General features: G+C 33.5%; 1 long non-coding RNA gene across 1 annotated transcript; it reads left to right on the top strand.

Annotated features, from left to right (window-relative positions):
* Positions 1 to 424: 424 nt before the first annotated feature.
* On the top strand, positions 425 to 11,106 carry LOC126878815 (uncharacterized). The gene is made up of 2 exons (XR_007695801.1): positions 425 to 566; positions 10,869 to 11,106. It is a non-coding gene; the product is annotated as an uncharacterized LOC126878815 (long non-coding RNA).
* Positions 11,107 to 18,983: the final 7,877 nt, after the last annotated feature.

Below are 18,983 nucleotides of genomic sequence, written 5' to 3'. Positions count from 1 at the left end.
CACATATATGTTTTTCTTTCTCCACAAATTTAAGTACATTTTAGATATAACAGCCATACCTTACAGTTAGTAGTGTTCCCCAAATTTATATAATTCCTGGTAGAAGTTTCGAGCTCGAATATTCTCCACCTACATGTTCTTTTCACTTGGTTTGTATTAATTTTAGACTTGTTTCCTCATTTAATTTAAAAATAATATTAGTTCAATTCACCTAAATTTAAAATCATTTAACTTGCTTCATAATTTTCAATTTTTATTAGATTTTTTGGTAAATATTATTTAACTTTCGCTATTAAACTTTTTATATTAAATTCGAATAAATCCCTAGTACCCATCCCCTCAGGAAGGTACTAGTTTTACTTGCTGTTAGTATTTAGAACCACTAGTCAGAAAAGGATCTTTGTATCCAGTACTAAGTTGGTTCATTTAGGGACTTGTTACCCATCAACTCATTGAGAGTTGTATAATATATATTATATACATTAGGTATTTTCATTGTTCTAATATCAGGTAGTATTCAATTAGGGTGTACGTATTACAATCGTACAAGTGTTATTTGGTGAAGGGTTCATACTAATCTAGGTGTAGTTTGTACTTCCTATATTAGAGGTACTCATTTGTAAAAATTTTCTAACCTCATTCACATTATTGTTACATTATTTAATTGTATAAATCTGTAAATGACTTTCACTAGTATCTACCATTTCTTGTCATTTTAGAGTCACATACTAGTCACTTGTTTTAACTCAGAGATTGTGAATATCTAGTAGTTATATTTAATAAATATATACATTTATTGTGAATTTTTTTTAATTCTTTAAATTTATACATTTAATATACTTGTACTACAAATTTAATATACTCTATAGCAGCGTAGAATACCTGGAAGAGTGTTAACCTAGTTAGCCTTCTTCTGGCGCCCAAAAATTTATTCTATTTTCATTATATTATTATATTTACTCTATCTATCTTCTGAACATTATCTTAATATCTTCTTTTCTAGCCATCATTATCATTTCCTTTAATTTATTGTCTGGTCAAAAATAGGCGTGCAAATTGGCAGAATCCTTCCTTGAGTGTCAAGTGGCCATTCTCTTGCATATTTAGCTAGCCATTCAAGTTACATTTATCTATTCATAATTTTTTTCATCCCCTTTCTCTATCAAGTATACTGTTTTCATTTGCATAGTTCCATACTAGTACTACTGCAAAGTAGTATTCTAGTTACTTCGGCTACTTCAACGTAGAAACCATCCATTTTTGTTCCTTTGGCTACATTAAGTAGGTCTTCTTTTTCCTACGTCTGTTTGGAGTTTATCACTCTCTGTGCATTCACTCCAACAGAAAATCTTCTTCTTTCTTGTTACATCGGCTTCCCAACGTGGTGCCTTATTTTTGGTCTAAGACAGTTCATTTAGGTCATTTCTTTTCTTTTATCTGAAGTTTCTTTGTTATTTCCGTTGGTATATCTATACTCATTTTATTACTTATTTATTTTATCGTTAATATTTTCTGATATTTATCAGGTATTCTTATACGCTGTATTTATTTATTTTTTTTCCATATTTTGAGACCTCATTATAGTTTATGATTGTGCAACTCACATTCTAGATTAGATTTTGTATTTTATTGGGAACTTATATTTAATATTGCTATTACTTATATTACATACAACATATATTTTATTCCTCCATCCAATAGTGGTATATTTGGAGGTACACTTAAGCGTTGATCATATATATTTTTTTTCTAGAGTGGTAGTAAGTTACATATAACTAAAAATTTATTTCCAGTATTTAGGTACTAGATTTTCTTAAGTATACTTTATTTACTGGATCATTTATTTATTTACTTGATCTTATTTATTTATTCGCTTATATACCTGATAATATATATTTGCTGGCCGTTTTGATTTTGTTGGTGTGTTGCTAATCTTTTCTCAGTACTTATATATTCTGCGTGCAAACTTAGTTATATTTCATACTTCTGATCTTTGGACTGTTTGTCAATAATTTTGTTATCATCATGTGTGCTTTTAAAGTGGAACATCTTCTGGTGGACGAATTGGACTATGAGTTGAATATTAGGGACGTAGTACCAGAGGAGTTGGCAACAGTCGATAGAAAACGCAATCTTCTGCGGGGTGCTTTAAAACAAGAAGCAGGCAATAGGAGTTTTCTCCAAATTTCAGCTGCACATATTCCTTTTGAGGAACAACAGAAAGGAATCTCTGAAACATTAGACAGCTTGTCTAAAAAAATCGAGAAGTTTCGGGGAACTGTAAATGATGCAGAATACGCGCGATTAACATCTCGTTTAGCCCATATTTCTGGCCGTGTACACTTGTTACACTGTGCTACTGAAGAACAGGAACCTTTTAAGAAGTCTGTTTCTCTTAGAATATTAACCCTAGAGGGTGAACTTGATTCTAGAGTTAACCCCGTAGCTACCTCTACTCCTAATGCTCCCGTCAACGTATCTAGCTTCACCTACCCCAAACCTGTGCAAGTACACAAATGGGGTATTTCATTTTCTGGTGAAAAACAGCACACTGATGTAATGTCGTTTTTAGAAAGGGTTGAATGTCTTCGTGTGTCTAGAGGTGTCTCTGAAGAGGATTTGTTTGCTGCTTCTGCTGAACTGTTCACCGGTCCAGCTTTTACATGGTTTATGAATAATAGGGGTAGTTTTTCTTGTTGGTTGGATCTGATTAAAAGGTTGAAGTCAGATTTTCTTCCTTACTCATTCCAGGACGATTTACTAGATCAAATTAAAAATCATAAGCAGAAACCTGGGGAATCTGTTACTATGTTTATTAATACTATATTAGGTATGTGTAGTCGTCTAGACACTCCTTTGTCAGATTTATCTAAAATTAAAATTATCCTTAAGTGTCTATTACCCTTTTACCATCAACAATTAGCTCTGATGGACATTCAGAACATTGATGACCTCACTGTAAAGTGCAAACGTTTGGAGGAAACGTTATCCTGGTCTTCTCAACCTCCATCCACATCTAGATCCTCTTCTAATTCTTCTTCTCAGCCAACTTCCTTTAGGCAACGTTCTTGGCAAAATAAGGGTCATGAACATAATGTTTCTGTTGTTAGTTCTGTTGTCTGCTGGAATTGTGGTCAGGTTGGCCACCCGTTTTACAATTGTAGGATTCCTCAAACCCGTATTTTCTGCCATGGTTGTGGCCTAGAGAACACCCTTAAAAGGAACTGTTCTAAGTGTTCGGGAAACGAAATGTCGGAGTTCCGTCCCCTGAGCGTTTCTCCGTCCACCTCCCAATCAGGGAATCAAACTCCATCAGACAACGAGACCGTCGGCCCAAGCACACCCAGCAACTCAAACCCATCTTCCAGTCGGAAAGGGAAGAGAGTACCGTTCAAGAAACAAGCACACACCACAAATCAAAATCAGTCCAGAAATTAACTTTTTGTCAGGATACGTTGAATTCGCAGGGTTCACATGATTACAAATCCACAAATTCTTCTTTAATTAGTAGTGTTAAGCATAATAATAATTTTGATAGTGAAGTAGTTCCATATAACGGTTGTAGCCAACCAAATACTTTAGACTTAGATATTAATTCTCTATTGGTTAGGAAACAAAATGATAATAGGCCGTATCTACCTATACAAATTTTAGGACAACCGTGTTTAGCTTTATTAGATAGTGGCTCTAATATTTCTTTGATAGGGGCACATTCATTAAATTTATTGAAAATTGCTAATATTCCCATTATGCCCATTTCATCCTTGCAAGTATCTACAGCAGATGGTACAGTTCAGTCTATTACAGGCAAACTCCAAATTGAAATCACAGTGGCAAACTTATGTAGGCAAATTACATTTTATGTTATTCCTTCTGTACAGAATTCTATAATTTTAGGTATGGACTTCTTCAATGCATTTAATAGCACCTTAAGTTGTTCTGATTTTTCTTTTTCCATATCTGAATTCAATCTGTCTACTCTTAGTGCTATTCATGATTTTTCCAGTTTATCTAGTGCTGAACAAAGGCAATTGGAGAATATGATCTCTCAGTTTACTACTATTTCTTCAAATGACAAACTAGGTCGTACTTCATTAATATCTCACACTATTGAGGTGGGAAATCCTACTCCCTTCAGATTATATCAGTATCCCATACCTCAAGCCTGGCAGGCAGATTTAGAAAAAGAAGTAGATTCGATGCTTGCTTTAAATATCATAGAACATTCAACGTCGTCCTATTGTTCCCCACTCTGGTTAACAAAGAAGAAGGATGGATCCTTCAGGATCTGCTTTGATGGTCGAAAACTAAACAGTATCACCACTAACAGGGATGCTTATCCAATTCCCCGAATCGACGTGATTTTGAGCAAACTTCAGAATGCCAAATATATCTCTTCGATTGATTTGTCTAAGGCCTTCTTACAGATCCCACTGAGTGAAGAGAGCAAGAAGTATACTGCTTTTGCTGTCAGTGGTAAAGGACTGTTCCAGTTTGTCACCATGCCTTTCGGTCTTGTTTCTGCTCCCCAGACAATGTGTCGTCTGATGGATTTAGTCATTGGTCCACAGTTAGAGCCCTATGTTTTCTATTATTTGGACGATATTTTGGTTGTCACCCCTGATTTTGCCCTTCATATGGAAATTTTAGATAAGTTGTTTTTACGTCTTAAGGAAGCTAATTTAACGATTAATTTGGATAAGTGTCAGTTTTGTCGCCCTAGTCTTAAGTTTTTGGGTTATGTTGTTGATAATCAGGGTCTAAGGACTGATCCTGAGAAAATAGTTGCTATTAAGAATTTCCCTATACCTAAGACCACCACCCAAGTCCGTAGGATATTGGGAATGTGTGGATATTATCGCCGGTTTGTACCTTCGTACTCTACCTTGTTGTCACCCCTTACTGATCTTCTGAAGAACAGGAAAAAAGGGCAGACCATTACTTGGACTCCTGAGGCCGATGAAGCTTTTAGGCACGTTAAAGAGGCTTTAACTAGCGCACCGGTTATGATGTCACCTAATTTTAACGAGCATTTTTATTTGATGACTGATTGCTCTAATACTGCTTCTGGTGGCGTGTTGTTTCAGTTGAAAGATGGCTCTGAACATCCCATAGCCTACACGAGTAAGAAATTAAATAAGGCCCAGAAAAACTATTCCACCACGGAGAAAGAACTCTTAGCTATCATACATGGGTTAGAAGCATTCCGTTATTATTTAGAGGGTCGTAATTTCACTATAATTACGGACCATAGTTCCTTGGTATGGCTTCATAGTATGAAAAACCCATCTCAGAGACTTTCCCGATGGATATGCAAACTGGCTGCCTATTCATATAAAATTGTTCATCGAAAGGCCAACGGTGTAGTGGTTGCTGATGCTCTTTCCCGTGTCCATGATCTTAATGTTTTAGATTTGTCCACATTAACTCCTGATGAGTGGTATCACAATATGATTGATAGGGTCACTCAAGACCCACAAAATTATCCTGATTTTAAGGTAGAGAACAATATACTGTACAAACACATCTTAAGTCCTATAGAGTCCTTATCCAATATGTCGGAGTGGAAAATAGTTGTACCTACACCAAATAGGGAAAATATTCTGCATATGTTTCATGATGAAGTTACAGCTGGTCATTTTGGGTTTTATAAGACTTATCACCGTATTGCTGAATTATATTATTGGCCTGGCATGCGGAAGTCTATTAAAAAGTACATTTCTAAATGCATGGTTTGTGCTACTTGTAAACCAAGTAATTTACCACAAGCTGGACTTATGGGGTCCTTCAGGAACATTAATTTTCCTTGGCAGATGATCTCAATGGATCTCATTGGACCGTATCCTCGGAGCTACAAGGGTAATACCTATTGCTTGGTAGTTGTGGATTATTTCACCAAATTTCCTTTAGTTTGTCCTCTTCGTCAGGCCACAACTCCAGCAATTTTGAAATATTTGGAGGAACAAGTCTTTTTGGTGTATGGTGTTCCCCAAATTGTGTCATGTGACAACGGTCCTCAGTTTGTATCAAAGGCCTTTAAAGATCTTTTAGCTAAATATAAGGTTCAGAAGACCTTTTATAATGCTGCCTACCATCCTCAAGCCAATCATACTGAGAGAGTGAATCGCAGTATCGTCACAGCCCTTAGGTCCTATACATTCCCAGATCACAGAGCTTGGGATCAATATATCCATTCCATAGCTCAAGCCATAAGGACATCTGTCCATGAGGTGACCCAATGTTCTCCGGCATATCTCAATTTTGGTAGAAATGTTGCTTTATCTGGTGACTATTTTGGTGCAATTTCAGACACTTCCACAAATCTCCCTCAGATATCCGATAACCTTCATCGCTTAGATGATCTCCAGACTCTACCTCAAATTTTTTCTGACATTAGGAAGAAGTTAAAAACTTCCTATTTAAGGAACCAGCAGCAGTATAATTTGAGGAAAAGAGATCTGCGATTCTTCGTTGGAGATAGAGTGTTGAAGCGAAACTTTGTAAAGTCTAATAAGGGTGATGCTATTTCGGCAAAATTTTGCCAGAAATATATTCCCTGTACGGTTGTGAAGGTAATATCCCCTTTAGTGTATGAATTGAAGGACAATTCGACTAACAAACGAATTGGACAATTTCACATAAAGGATTTACTGCCTGATAACACCAGGGATGAGGTTGATTCGTCATCTTCGGAAGAAGATTAACTTTATAGGGTTGTTAGAGCTAACCTCTTCCTCTATTTGTCTTTAGCTCAATCCTTATTATTATTTGATATTATAGTCTAATGTTGTATTCACCATATAGGGCAGGTACATAGCAATTTTATCTTTTGGCATTGTTGTTAGCTGACTTCCAATTTAGGAATCATTAGGTTAATAATTTATGTAATACTCTTATGTATGAGCTTATCATTTTTTTTTTGTATTATTAATGGTGCCCTTTAATTACCATGAGTCAACATTTAGCAACTAATCCTGTCGGTAGGATTATCTATTTAATAAGAACTTCACTTGTATTTTTAGTGTGTACACCTCACACCTTATTATAGAAGGGTGTTGATTATTATAGATTTATATTTGAATATGTAGGCTCATACAAGTAAGTTGGTTTAATATTGATATTTATTATGGAACTATGGAACTAACGATATTATACACTACTTATCTCAGGTTGTGTGTTTTATTTTTGATATTTGATTACATACTATCTTTTAAATATATCCTTTATTATCTTCTTATTGGATTTGCCATATAGGAAAGATGTTGTGGGTCTTAATTTGATATTGGTTACTGTATTGATATTTGTCACGGATCTCTTGAATACTTTGTAATAATTTATATCTTTATGCCCTAGACAATATGATTCTGGAATTAGTTTGGAATTTTGATGTGTGTATGGATTTCTTCTTCTGAACTAGTCTGCCAATACTCTGTTAATTCTAGATAGTGAATACGTGGGTTCGAAATTCAGCAACTGATCACTGCTATCCGATTTCGTAACCTATGTCTTCATGGCAGAGTACGCAGACGTCTATTCGTCATCACATCCTTGTGTAATTAGTCTAATTATTCCAGTTACATGTTTACCATTTGATAGGGAAGTATTTAGTTTATATTATGTCTCGTACTTCATAGTATGTTTTGTTGTTGACTATCCCTATACATAGTAGTTCGTTAATTTGGTGTTTGGGGTGTTTAGACAAATGATTAATTTTTTTTAGTATTTTCCCACTTCTTTCCTTAGGCATCAGTTGTTGTTTAGATTCAGGAATATTTCCTGGATAATTCTATGTATGCGAGAACCCATGAATCTACAGTTTTATTTAAAATTGGTTGCACGTTCTCAACATATTTTTTTTTCTTTCTATCATGTATCATGGTGTCATAGAACTTGTAAGTTCTCTATTTAGATTTTATTATTACAATTGGTTCTTTACCTATGTTTGGTTATTCTAATACCCCTGTTGTAGCAAGATGCTATAATTAGTGTGAATACCAGCATGAACCAATTTTAGTTCATTTAGTATTAGTGAGAATTGGTCCAAAAATCTTTCTGATCGTTCTTCTTTGGATATGCTCTTATAAATCTGGTGTCCATTGATAGTCCGATTTTGGATTAAGTGTCCGATTCTTCACTTATTTTGTTTATTCGGTTGGATAGGTTCGTGTTACCGGATGTGGGTGTACGTAGACCTAATTTATTTCTATGATTTAGTATTGGTGTGAATTGGTCAATAAATCTTCCTGGTCGTTCTTCTTTGGATATGCTTTTATGAATCTGGTGTCCACTGATAGTCCGACTTTGGATGTCTTTGAGTGTCCGGTTCCACATTTATTTTGGTTAATGAGTTTGGATACCTTTGGTATGTTTATTATTTGTATTATTTGATATTGGTGAGAATCGTTCCATAAATCTTCCTGATTGTCCTTCTCTGGATATGCTAGTACGAATCTGGTGTCCATTGTTAGTTCAGTTTTGGATTAAGTGTTCGATTCTTCACTTATTTTAGTTATTGATTTCTTTGGTCTTACTTTAGTATATTTACTTGCGTTATTGTACGAATAGGCTCACACCTTTGCCTGGTTGTTCGTCCTTGGATATACACTTTATAAAGCTGATGTCCCTGGATAGTTCAATTTTGGATTTAGGGCCCATTCGACATTTATTTGTCACTATGAACTTTAGTAAATTATTTAGTTTATCTTTGGCTTTTAGACAAAATGCCGAGGATATCTTAATATCACTTCGAGTCATCTGTTGCGGTTCATGATATCTGCTGCAGTGACCATCCTGCTTTCTCCTGAGGCATGGTTTGTAGTTATTTGTAATCTTGCGAATCGACGAGAAATAATACACTACTACTACTTTAGTTTAATATTTAGAGATATAAAAAAAAAAAAATTTGATTAAATTTTTTTTTTCTCCCAGTAGGAGGAGAATGTGACGTTCCGTCACTTATCTAATTAATTATTAATGGGAACACCTTATTGGATTATTGTTAAAATTATTTTTTTTATAATATTAAAAACCCGTTCGCACAAAATTCCCTTAGCGACGTCATACTGGGTGTATCGTGGCCACATTGATATTTCGTGAGGTTGGTACTGACGCCTGTCGCCAGCTGTCACGAGGTCGGAACGGTGAAGGGAGGCCATTGACTTGGGAGTGTCATGTGAGTGCAGATGGCGGCGTGAATTTCTTTGTAAATTAAATAAGTTATTTCCTGTTGCATAGTTCAATTATTGCTATTGCAAGTTATATTTGTTTTTTTTTTGGGTGAATTAAAGTGACGGAATAATGGAACTGTAAGAAAACGGATCTCACGCCGGTATGTTTTTTATAATAGTTTTTAAGATGGTATCATAATTTTGGCAATTATAGTTCTCATTATAGATTTAATTTAAATCAAGTCATCGATTGGTTTTATGTAGAATATTGCAGTTTCTATAATGTATCCAGAAAAGATCTTTAATAATATTCTTAATATGTGGTTATGTTCATCAAAATTTTCCAGTTCTGAAACTTTTTCTGACAAAAAAAAAATTTCTTTGTTTTGAAAAGTTCTTCCTGAAACCTATTAAATTTTACTTCATAGACTTCATAATTCTTTTCCCATATCTAGTATGTTCATATATTTTTACAGTACCTATTTCTTTATACAAAACATGTACAACTTCCTTTGAAAAAAAAAAACCAAATATATTATTTGTTAAGATAAAAAAAAAAAAGACATTCTACATGTAAATTGTAATTCTCCTTGTCTATTCGAATCAAGGCCATATTTGTTAAAAGTCTTATCACAACCCATGGTTAAAATGTCAAGCTAGATAGGTTTTTTGGGTCAATGAAAGGTCGGTTTTTTGGAGTCTTCTAAAAACCTCCTCGTTAACTTGTCTTCTTACTGCTCTTTCAAACCTGTTTTATTAGAAATAAACTGGGAATATTTTTGTTTTTAGCCATTCTGGAGAAATCTCATTACTGATGGTAAACCCTCTCTAACACCGAGAGCAGACACTTCCAACGTTCGATCAATCAGGGAACAAGCCAAAGGATACCGTCTCCCATTTGTTTTTGTATTGATTCATCATCCTGCACCCTCCGAGGGTAGTTTCATTAGCTATTGGGCAGTTGCACCACTTCGGTGATAACTTCGTTCCACGGATTTGGTACCAGACACCAAGGATCGTTGTTGGAACATGTGAAAAGGGGTTTGTTTTGGGGGACATTTGTTCATACCAGTTAAAGACATATTTTTTTTTTTCTAGTAATATTCAGGACATTTCATACTTTCATAATTTAATTACACATATATGTTTTTCTTTCTCCACAAATTTAAGTACATTTTAGATATAACAGCCATACCTTACAGTTAGTAGTGTTCCCCAAATTTATATAATTCCTGGTAGAAGTTTCGAGCTCGAATATTCTCCACCTACATGTTCTTTTCACTTGGTTTGTATTAATTTTAGACTTGTTTCCTCATTTAATTTAAAAATAATATTAGTTCAATTCACCTAAATTTAAAATCATTTAACTTGCTTCATAATTTTCAATTTTTATTAGATTTTTTGGTAAATATTATTTAACTTTCGCTATTAAACTTTTTATATTAAATTCGAATAAATCCCTAGTACCCATCCCCTCAGGAAGGTACTAGTTTTACTTGCTGTTAGTATTTAGAACCACTAGTCAGAAAAGGATCTTTGTATCCAGTACTAAGTTGGTTCATTTAGGGACTTGTTACCCATCAACTCATTGAGAGTTGTATAATATATATTATATACATTAGGTATTTTCATTGTTCTAATATCAGGTAGTATTCAATTAGGGTGTACGTATTACAATCGTACAAGTGTTATTTGGTGAAGGGTTCATACTAATCTAGGTGTAGTTTGTACTTCCTATATTAGAGGTACTCATTTGTAAAAATTTTCTAACCTCATTCACATTATTGTTACATTATTTAATTGTATAAATCTGTAAATGACTTTCACTAGTATCTACCATTTCTTGTCATTTTAGAGTCACATACTAGTCACTTGTTTTAACTCAGAGATTGTGAATATCTAGTAGTTATATTTAATAAATATATACATTTATTGTGAATTTTTTTTAATTCTTTAAATTTATACATTTAATATACTTGTACTACAAATTTAATATACTCTATAGCAGCGTAGAATACCTGGAAGAGTGTTAACCTAGTTAGCCTTCTTCTGGCGCCCAAAAATTTATTCTATTTTCATTATATTATTATATTTACTCTATCTATCTTCTGAACATTATCTTAATATCTTCTTTTCTAGCCATCATTATCATTTCCTTTAATTTATTGTCTGGTCAAAAATAGGCGTGCAAATTGGCAGAATCCTTCCTTGAGTGTCAAGTGGCCATTCTCTTGCATATTTAGCTAGCCATTCAAGTTACATTTATCTATTCATAATTTTTTTCATCCCCTTTCTCTATCAAGTATACTGTTTTCATTTGCATAGTTCCATACTAGTACTACTGCAAAGTAGTATTCTAGTTACTTCGGCTACTTCAACGTAGAAACCATCCATTTTTGTTCCTTTGGCTACATTAAGTAGGTCTTCTTTTTCCTACGTCTGTTTGGAGTTTATCACTCTCTGTGCATTCACTCCAACAGAAAATCTTCTTCTTTCTTGTTACAATATATCTTCATAAACAATTTATTATAATATTCTCTATAGTCCAGAAAGCCACTGCGCATCCGCTGGGAAAAATGTTCTAATTCAGAGTTTTTGCACAATCTTACTTAAAAAGGACCCCTTTTAACAAATTTGCATATTGTCAGGACCAAAAGTTGGTCAAAAATTTTTTAAACGTTTTTTTTTTGTTTCTTTCCTAAAATTAGTTTATTTGCATGGAGCAAAATTTTTTTAGGTTTTTTGGATCATCCCAAACAGAAAAGGTCTTTAGTGACTTTTCTCTAAAGTTGACAGTTTTTGACATATAAGCGATTAAAAAGTGAAAAATTGCGAAATCGGCCATTTTTAACCCTCAAAAACTATGTGAAAAACTGAAAATTTGAATGTTGTCAAGCTAGATAGATATTCTTTAAACGTCGATTGATGAAATCCCGAAGAGTTTTTTGCAATACAATATCAAAAACCCCTTTGTTTTCTAATTGCCAATCAAGCGTGCGCGACACTATTTTCCACCGTTGCATGTGTATGCAGTATGGTGCAAATGAAAGGAATAAATTCCTTATTTCGTAAACCGGCGACTTTAAGAAAAAATCCCGAAACAGGTCGATTTTTATTTTTAAGTTATGATATTGTGACATATATGGTATACTAGTGACGTCATCCATCTGGGCGTGATGACGTAATCGATGATTTTTTTAAATGAGAATACGGGTCGTGTGCTGGCTCATTTGAAAGGTTCTTAAATTCTCTATTCAGTAATATAAACATGTACATAATTATTTATACAGGGTGTCCAAAAAATTTTTATTAAATTAAATCATTTGGCAAATTGACAAAAAAATTAAATTATTGGACACCCTGTATAAATAATTATGTAAATGTTTATATTACTGAATAGAGAATTGAAGAACCTTTCAAATGAGCTTACACACGACCCCTATTCTCATTTAAAAAAATCATCGATTACGTCATCACGCCCAGATTGATGACGTCACTAGTATACCATATATGTCACAATATCATAACTTAAAAATAAAAATGGACCTATTTCGGGATTTTTCCTTAAAGTCGCCTGTTTACGAAATAACGAATTTATTCCTTTCATTTGCACCATACTGCATACACATGCAACGGTGGAAAATAGTTTCGCGCACGCTTGATGAGCAATTAAAAAACAAAGGGGTTTTTGATATTGTATTGCAAAAAACTCTTCGGCATTTCATCAATCAATGTTTAAATAATATCTACTTATCTTGACAACATTCAAATTTTCAGTTTTTCACATAGTTTTTGAGGGTTAAAAATGGCCGATTTCGCAATTTTTCAATTTTTAATCGCTTATATGTCAAAAACTATCAACTTTAGAGGAAAGTTACTAAAGAACTTTTCTGTTTGGAATGATCCAAAAAACCTAAAAAAATTTTGTTCCATGCAAAAAAAAATAATTTTAGGGAAAAAACAAAAAAAACGATTAAAAAATTTTTGACCAACTTTTGGTCCTGGCAACATGCAAATTTGTTAAAAGGGGTCCTTTTTGTGTAAGATTGTGCAAAAAATCCGAATTAGAATATTTTTCCTAGCGGATGCGCAGTGGCTTTCTGGACTACTAAGAAAAAAATATAAAGGTGATACAGTAGCGATCAACAGGTAGCCAAAACACGTTCCAAGATTGCGGCTGTAATTTTGAATATTTTTTCGAGATATTTGGAACACGTATTCGTAATATAATAAAGAATGGCGGTACAGAGTCCAATTTGAAAAATATATTAATATGTGGAAATTACTCTGTAATTAAATACAATATTAAAAAAATGAGCCTGTGCCGCCATTAAGAAGAACAAAAAAATACACTTTCTTCAAATAAACTTTTTTATCCGATGCCTAGATTTTGTGTTATTTTGGAACTACTAATAAAATAAAAAATTTTAGTAGTTCCAAAATGACACAAAATTTGGCATCGGATAAAAAAGTTTATTTGAAGAAAGTGTATTTTTTTGTTCTTCCTAATGGCGGTACAGGCTCGTTTTTTAATATTGTATTTAATTACAGAGTAATTGCCACATATTAATATATTTTTCAAATTGGGCTCTGTACCGCCATTGTTTATTATATTACGAATATGTGTGCCCAATATCTCGAAAAAATATTCAAAATTACAGCCGCAATCTTGGAACGCGTTTTCGCTACCTGTTGATCGCTACTGTTTCCTCTTAACGAAAATCTAATTAAGATATAGGTACCTATGTACAATATTCCTATGAGAACAACTGTGTTTACATCTCTAAATCACAAGAAGGTTTAAAGGGAAACCGCCTGGAGATAGGAGATATATTAGATTAATACCAATTATATGATCTTAAATTTAAACAAGAGGATTATTTCTGAACACATTGCAAATTCCCACAGGTCGGTTAAAAATACATTAACAGTATATTATGTGACATGATTACGATATTAAATTAAATATTAAAATATTTTATACAAATTTCAAACAGATGGACATTATACAGAATAAGTTAATAGATATTTTAGCAGTATCTGTTTTGGGTTGGGTAAATCGTATATAATTTGTTTTCAACGCTTACAAATATTATTAGAAATGATAACTATACCGTGTGGTGAATCGTAAAAGAGGCCATAAAAAACTCAATGGAAAATTCTAAATTGTTGAATTGCTACTTCCCTAATAATTTTATATCAAAAGTCATAAAAAACTTATCTGTAGAGAACTGAACTCTATATTAAAAACAAATGCTAGATTTGTTCTACGAATTCAACACATTCCAAAATTTTGCAAAATACATTTGTCAGAGTATTATTAGTCCAATCTTGAGCGATCTGACCTCTAAAAATCATACGAACAAGCTGAATTTTGCTGAGAATATCAATTTTGGAATCCCAAACAAGATGAAAAAAAGTTTGCCACTCCAATCCCCGGGCTTCCCCCTAAAATCTCTCATAAAAATCGTAAAAAATGGCAAAAACCGCGAAATTATTGCTGTTAAATAAATTAAAATTGCGCGATTTTGCCATTTTTTCATTTTTTACGATTCTTTTGGTGGATTTTAAGAAGAAGCACTGGGGTCGGAGTGGCAAACCTTTTTTCATTTTGTTTGGGGTCCCAAAATTGATAATCTAAGCAGAATTAAGCTTGTTCGTATGATTTTTAGAGGTCCGATCTGGCACAATTGGACTAATAATAAATCTAACATTTTAGTCCTGTCGCCAGGGGGGTACAACGGCCTCCTTAATTTAGATCGATTTATCCAAGTTTTTTTGTGCATGATGTATACCTATTGTATATTGACCCGTAGAACACAAATTTTTTGGGTAACAGTTGATCCGGATGTCGATAAGATTGTTATAAACAAAGAACTTAAGGAATTACATAACAGCGATTTTTCGCAAAACAAAACATTTTTTTGTATTTTTTGGGTCATTCTAAGCAAAAAGTGTTCTTACAAGTTTTTCATAGGAATTCATAGGATGCATAGTTTTCGAGATAAACGTGGTTGAACTTTCAAAAAATCAAAAAATTGCAACTTTTGAACCCAAATAACTTTTGACTAAAAAATAAAATAGCAATTCTGCTTACTGCATTGCAAAGTTCGACTCAAATTCTATCGGTCTCGATTATTTATATTGCTAAAAATTAATTTTTTTATTGTTAAACAAAGATATAAACACGTAGTGTTTCCCGTGCCCAATGCATGCGTTTTAATGTACGTAATCTACGTAGAAATTGTCTAGTATGAGCACCTACTCGTTCGAGTTTAAATGAGAAATGCATTGAAAACATTATTCAAGCACTATGTGTTTATAGCTTCGTTTAGCAATAAAAAAATTAATTTTTAGCAATGAAAATAATCAAAAGCGATAGAATTTGACTTGAACTTTTAAATGCAGTAAGCATAATTGCTATTTTATTTTTTAATCAAAAGTTATTCGTGTTCAAAAATTGCAATTTTTCGATTTTTTGAAAGTTCAACCGCGTTTATGTCGAAAACTATGCATCCTACGAAAAACTTTTAAAAACATTTTTTACTTAGAATGACCCAAAAACTACAAAAAAATGTTTTGTTTTGCGAAAAATCGCTGTTATGTGATTCCTCAAGTTCTTTGTTTATAACAATCTTGTCGACATCCTGATCAACTATTAACCAAAAAATTCGTGTTCTACGGGTCAAAATATATAAAAAAAAACTTGGATAAGTCCATCTGAATAAATGAGGCCGTTGTACCCCCCCTGGCGACAGGACTATTTGTTTTTAATAGATATTTTTGTCCTCTACAAATATGTAGTTTCTCATGACTTTTGATTTAAAATAATAATTAGCGAAGCAGGAATTCAACAATTTATAATTTCCCATTAAGTTTTCTATGGCCCGTTTGACGATTCACCACCCGGTATGTGGATACTAAAGAAGTTTCACTATTTTTTTTTTATTAAAAAATTTGAAAAATATTCTACTCCTTTTTCTTGCTATATTTCTGCAGCTACGCAGTTTAGACCAATTTTTTGAAAATAAAAAAAATTACAATTGAATTATCTAGTAAATGAAAATTGAAAAACATATATTATTTTTGCAAAATTAGTACATAATTTAAAGAAAAGGGTGAAAAATCAACACTTTTTTTAGTAATCTTTTTCAGCAATTTATAAGCCAAATAGAACTTTCAAGAGTTACACTTCTTCTTCTTCCTTCTTGTATGCAGGCTTTAAAACCTGTTTCTTCTTCAATATTAGCCTCCTAAATTATTTAAGTTATCGCACCACCTTGTTCTTGGTCTGCCAATACTTCTTCGTGCATTTGGTGACTTATCTCGTGCTATTCGTACTATCCTATCCTCTGCCAATCTACTAATGTGTTCGTTCCACTCCTGTTTCCGTTTTGTCACCCATCCTTTTATGTCTTCTACATTGCATGATCTTCTTATGTTTTCGTTTCTCTCCCTATCCAATAAATAGACTTTTCCCTGATATTCGTCTGAGTATTTTCATCTCTGTTGTTTCTAGTAGTATCGTTTTAGATGTGTCAGGTCTTGTCTCCGCCGTGTATGTCAATATAGGTCCAATTGCTGCTTTATAGATTCTTGCTTTTGTGTCTTGTCTTAGGTGTTTGTTCTTCCAGATTATGTCATTAACGGATCCCGCCGCTTTACTTGCTTTTAAGCTTTGTTGTCGTACTTCCTCTTCAACATCTCCGTAACTGGTTATATATATTCCTAGATATCTAAACCTTGCTTCCTGCTTTATTATTTTCCCATCAATTTCGATTTTACATCGTAGTGGGTATTTAGATATAGTCATAGGTTTGGTTTTTTCTGCTGATATTATCATATCGCATTTCTTTGCTGTTTTATTGAAGATGTGTGTTAATCTTTGGAGATCGTCTTCTGTCTCGGCGATTATTGCGGCGTCGTTTGCATAACATAATATTTGGATTTCTTTGTTCCCCATTCAGTAACCATGACCTTTACGTATTGCTTCTATTATTTCGTCCATTATTATATTAAAGAGCAGTGGGCTTAATGAGTCACCTTGTCTGACTCCACTTTGTACTGGTATAAACTGCGTTAGTTTTCCATTTATCTTTGCCTGTATTCGCTTATGAAAATAGATGTTTTCGATGGTTTGTAAAATATTGATTGGTACGTTTCTTCTATACAGTAAATGTAAGACGTCTTCGACTTGGATGCGATCGAAAGCGTCAGGTGTATAAAACATAGATATGCTGGTTTATTGTACTCAATGGCCTTTTCTGTGATTTGTCTCAGTACAAATACGCGTCTGCGCAGGATCTTCCGGATCTGAATCCGTGTTGTTCATCTGATAAAATTGTTAGTTGATTAATTTTGTTGGTTAGGACTTTTGTGGTTAGCTTAGGTGCGGTATTCAGTAGATTTATACCTCTATAATTGTTGGGGTCTTCTTTGTCTCCTTTCTTGAACATTGGTATCATTATGCTGTTTCTCCATGTGTCTGGTATCTTGAAGTGCAATATTAGTTTTTGTATAAGTTTTATCATCTCTAGGGTTATACTTTCTCCTCCGTATTTTAGAAGCTCGTTGATTATTTCGTCTGGTCCTGGTGACTTTCTCTTTTTGAGTGAATTTATGGCTATCTCTACTTCCTGAAAACTGATTTATAATTCGTGTCTTACTTCAGGTAGGTTATTGTTTTGATTATTATTTTCCTTTCCTTTAAACAGTTCCGTCAAGTAGCTTTTCCATTCTTTTGCTGGTATGTTATTGTATTCCTTTAATTCTGCCATTTATTTCCATTAGTTTCTTATGAATCCCCATATTGGTTTTTGTGTTCCGTAGAAGTCGCTTTCCATCCTTTTGTAAACTGTTCCCAGTGTTCATTTTTTGTTCTTCTTACCAATTGCTCTGTTTCATTTCGTACTCTTCTATAGGTGTCTCTGGATTCTGGAGTGTTTAATGTTTTATACTTCATGTAGGCCTCTCGTTTCACTTTACATTTCTGTTTTATTTCTTTTCTGTACCATGGTGTATTGTTGTTGTTTATTTTGTTCAGTATGACTTTGCGCTTTCCTAGAGCTTCTGTTGCTGCTTCTTCAATATTGTTTTTAATTATTTCCCAGCTCGCGTTTATATCTTCGATGTCGTCTATTTGTTTCAGCTGTATCTTCTGTGCTAGCCTCCTTTGATACATTTCTCTTGTAGAATCGTTCCACAGTGATTCTACATTGAATTTTTCCTCGGTGATTTCCTGTAGAAAATGTTTTGGTTTTAGTTTCATTCTTATTTTTGCTAGGACTAGTTTGTGTTCACTCCCTGTGTCTGCTGAGTTAAAAGTTCGAATATCTAGAATCTGCTTTGGATGGATTTTTCTATTAGTGACTATAAAGTAAATCATAAATTTGTGTCCCCTGGAGTTTTCAAACATTTATACTGAAGCTTATGGTCGAAAAATATATTATTGATTCTCAGTTCGTTAAAAGCACAGAGATTAGCCATAAGTTCTCCATGTGCGTTGATATGGTTTTCATTGAATCTTTGTTTTACTCCTGGAACTATTTCATTTCCGATACGTGCATAAAAATCGCCCATAAGAATTAAGTGTTCTTCATGAGGTATGTCATCCAGGGTGATTTGCAACTGTTAGTAGAATGCCTCTCGTTCCTCCTTAGGTTTGCAGTCCTCGGGGCTATAGATAGATCTAACATTTAATTTTTGGTAGTCCATTGTAATGTTCATATGTATTATTCTTTCGGAGATATAACGGCAGTTACTTATGTTGTCTTGAAATTTTTCATGGACAAGTATACCTACGCCTGCTCGTGTTCG

This window comes from Diabrotica virgifera, chromosome 1 (assembly GCF_917563875.1).
Source record: "Diabrotica virgifera virgifera chromosome 1, PGI_DIABVI_V3a".
In the NCBI taxonomy this organism is placed as follows: domain Eukaryota; kingdom Metazoa; phylum Arthropoda; class Insecta; order Coleoptera; family Chrysomelidae; genus Diabrotica; species Diabrotica virgifera.
The sequence above is the reverse complement of the archived record's forward strand: the minus strand, read 5'-3'. Positions and strand labels throughout refer to the sequence as shown.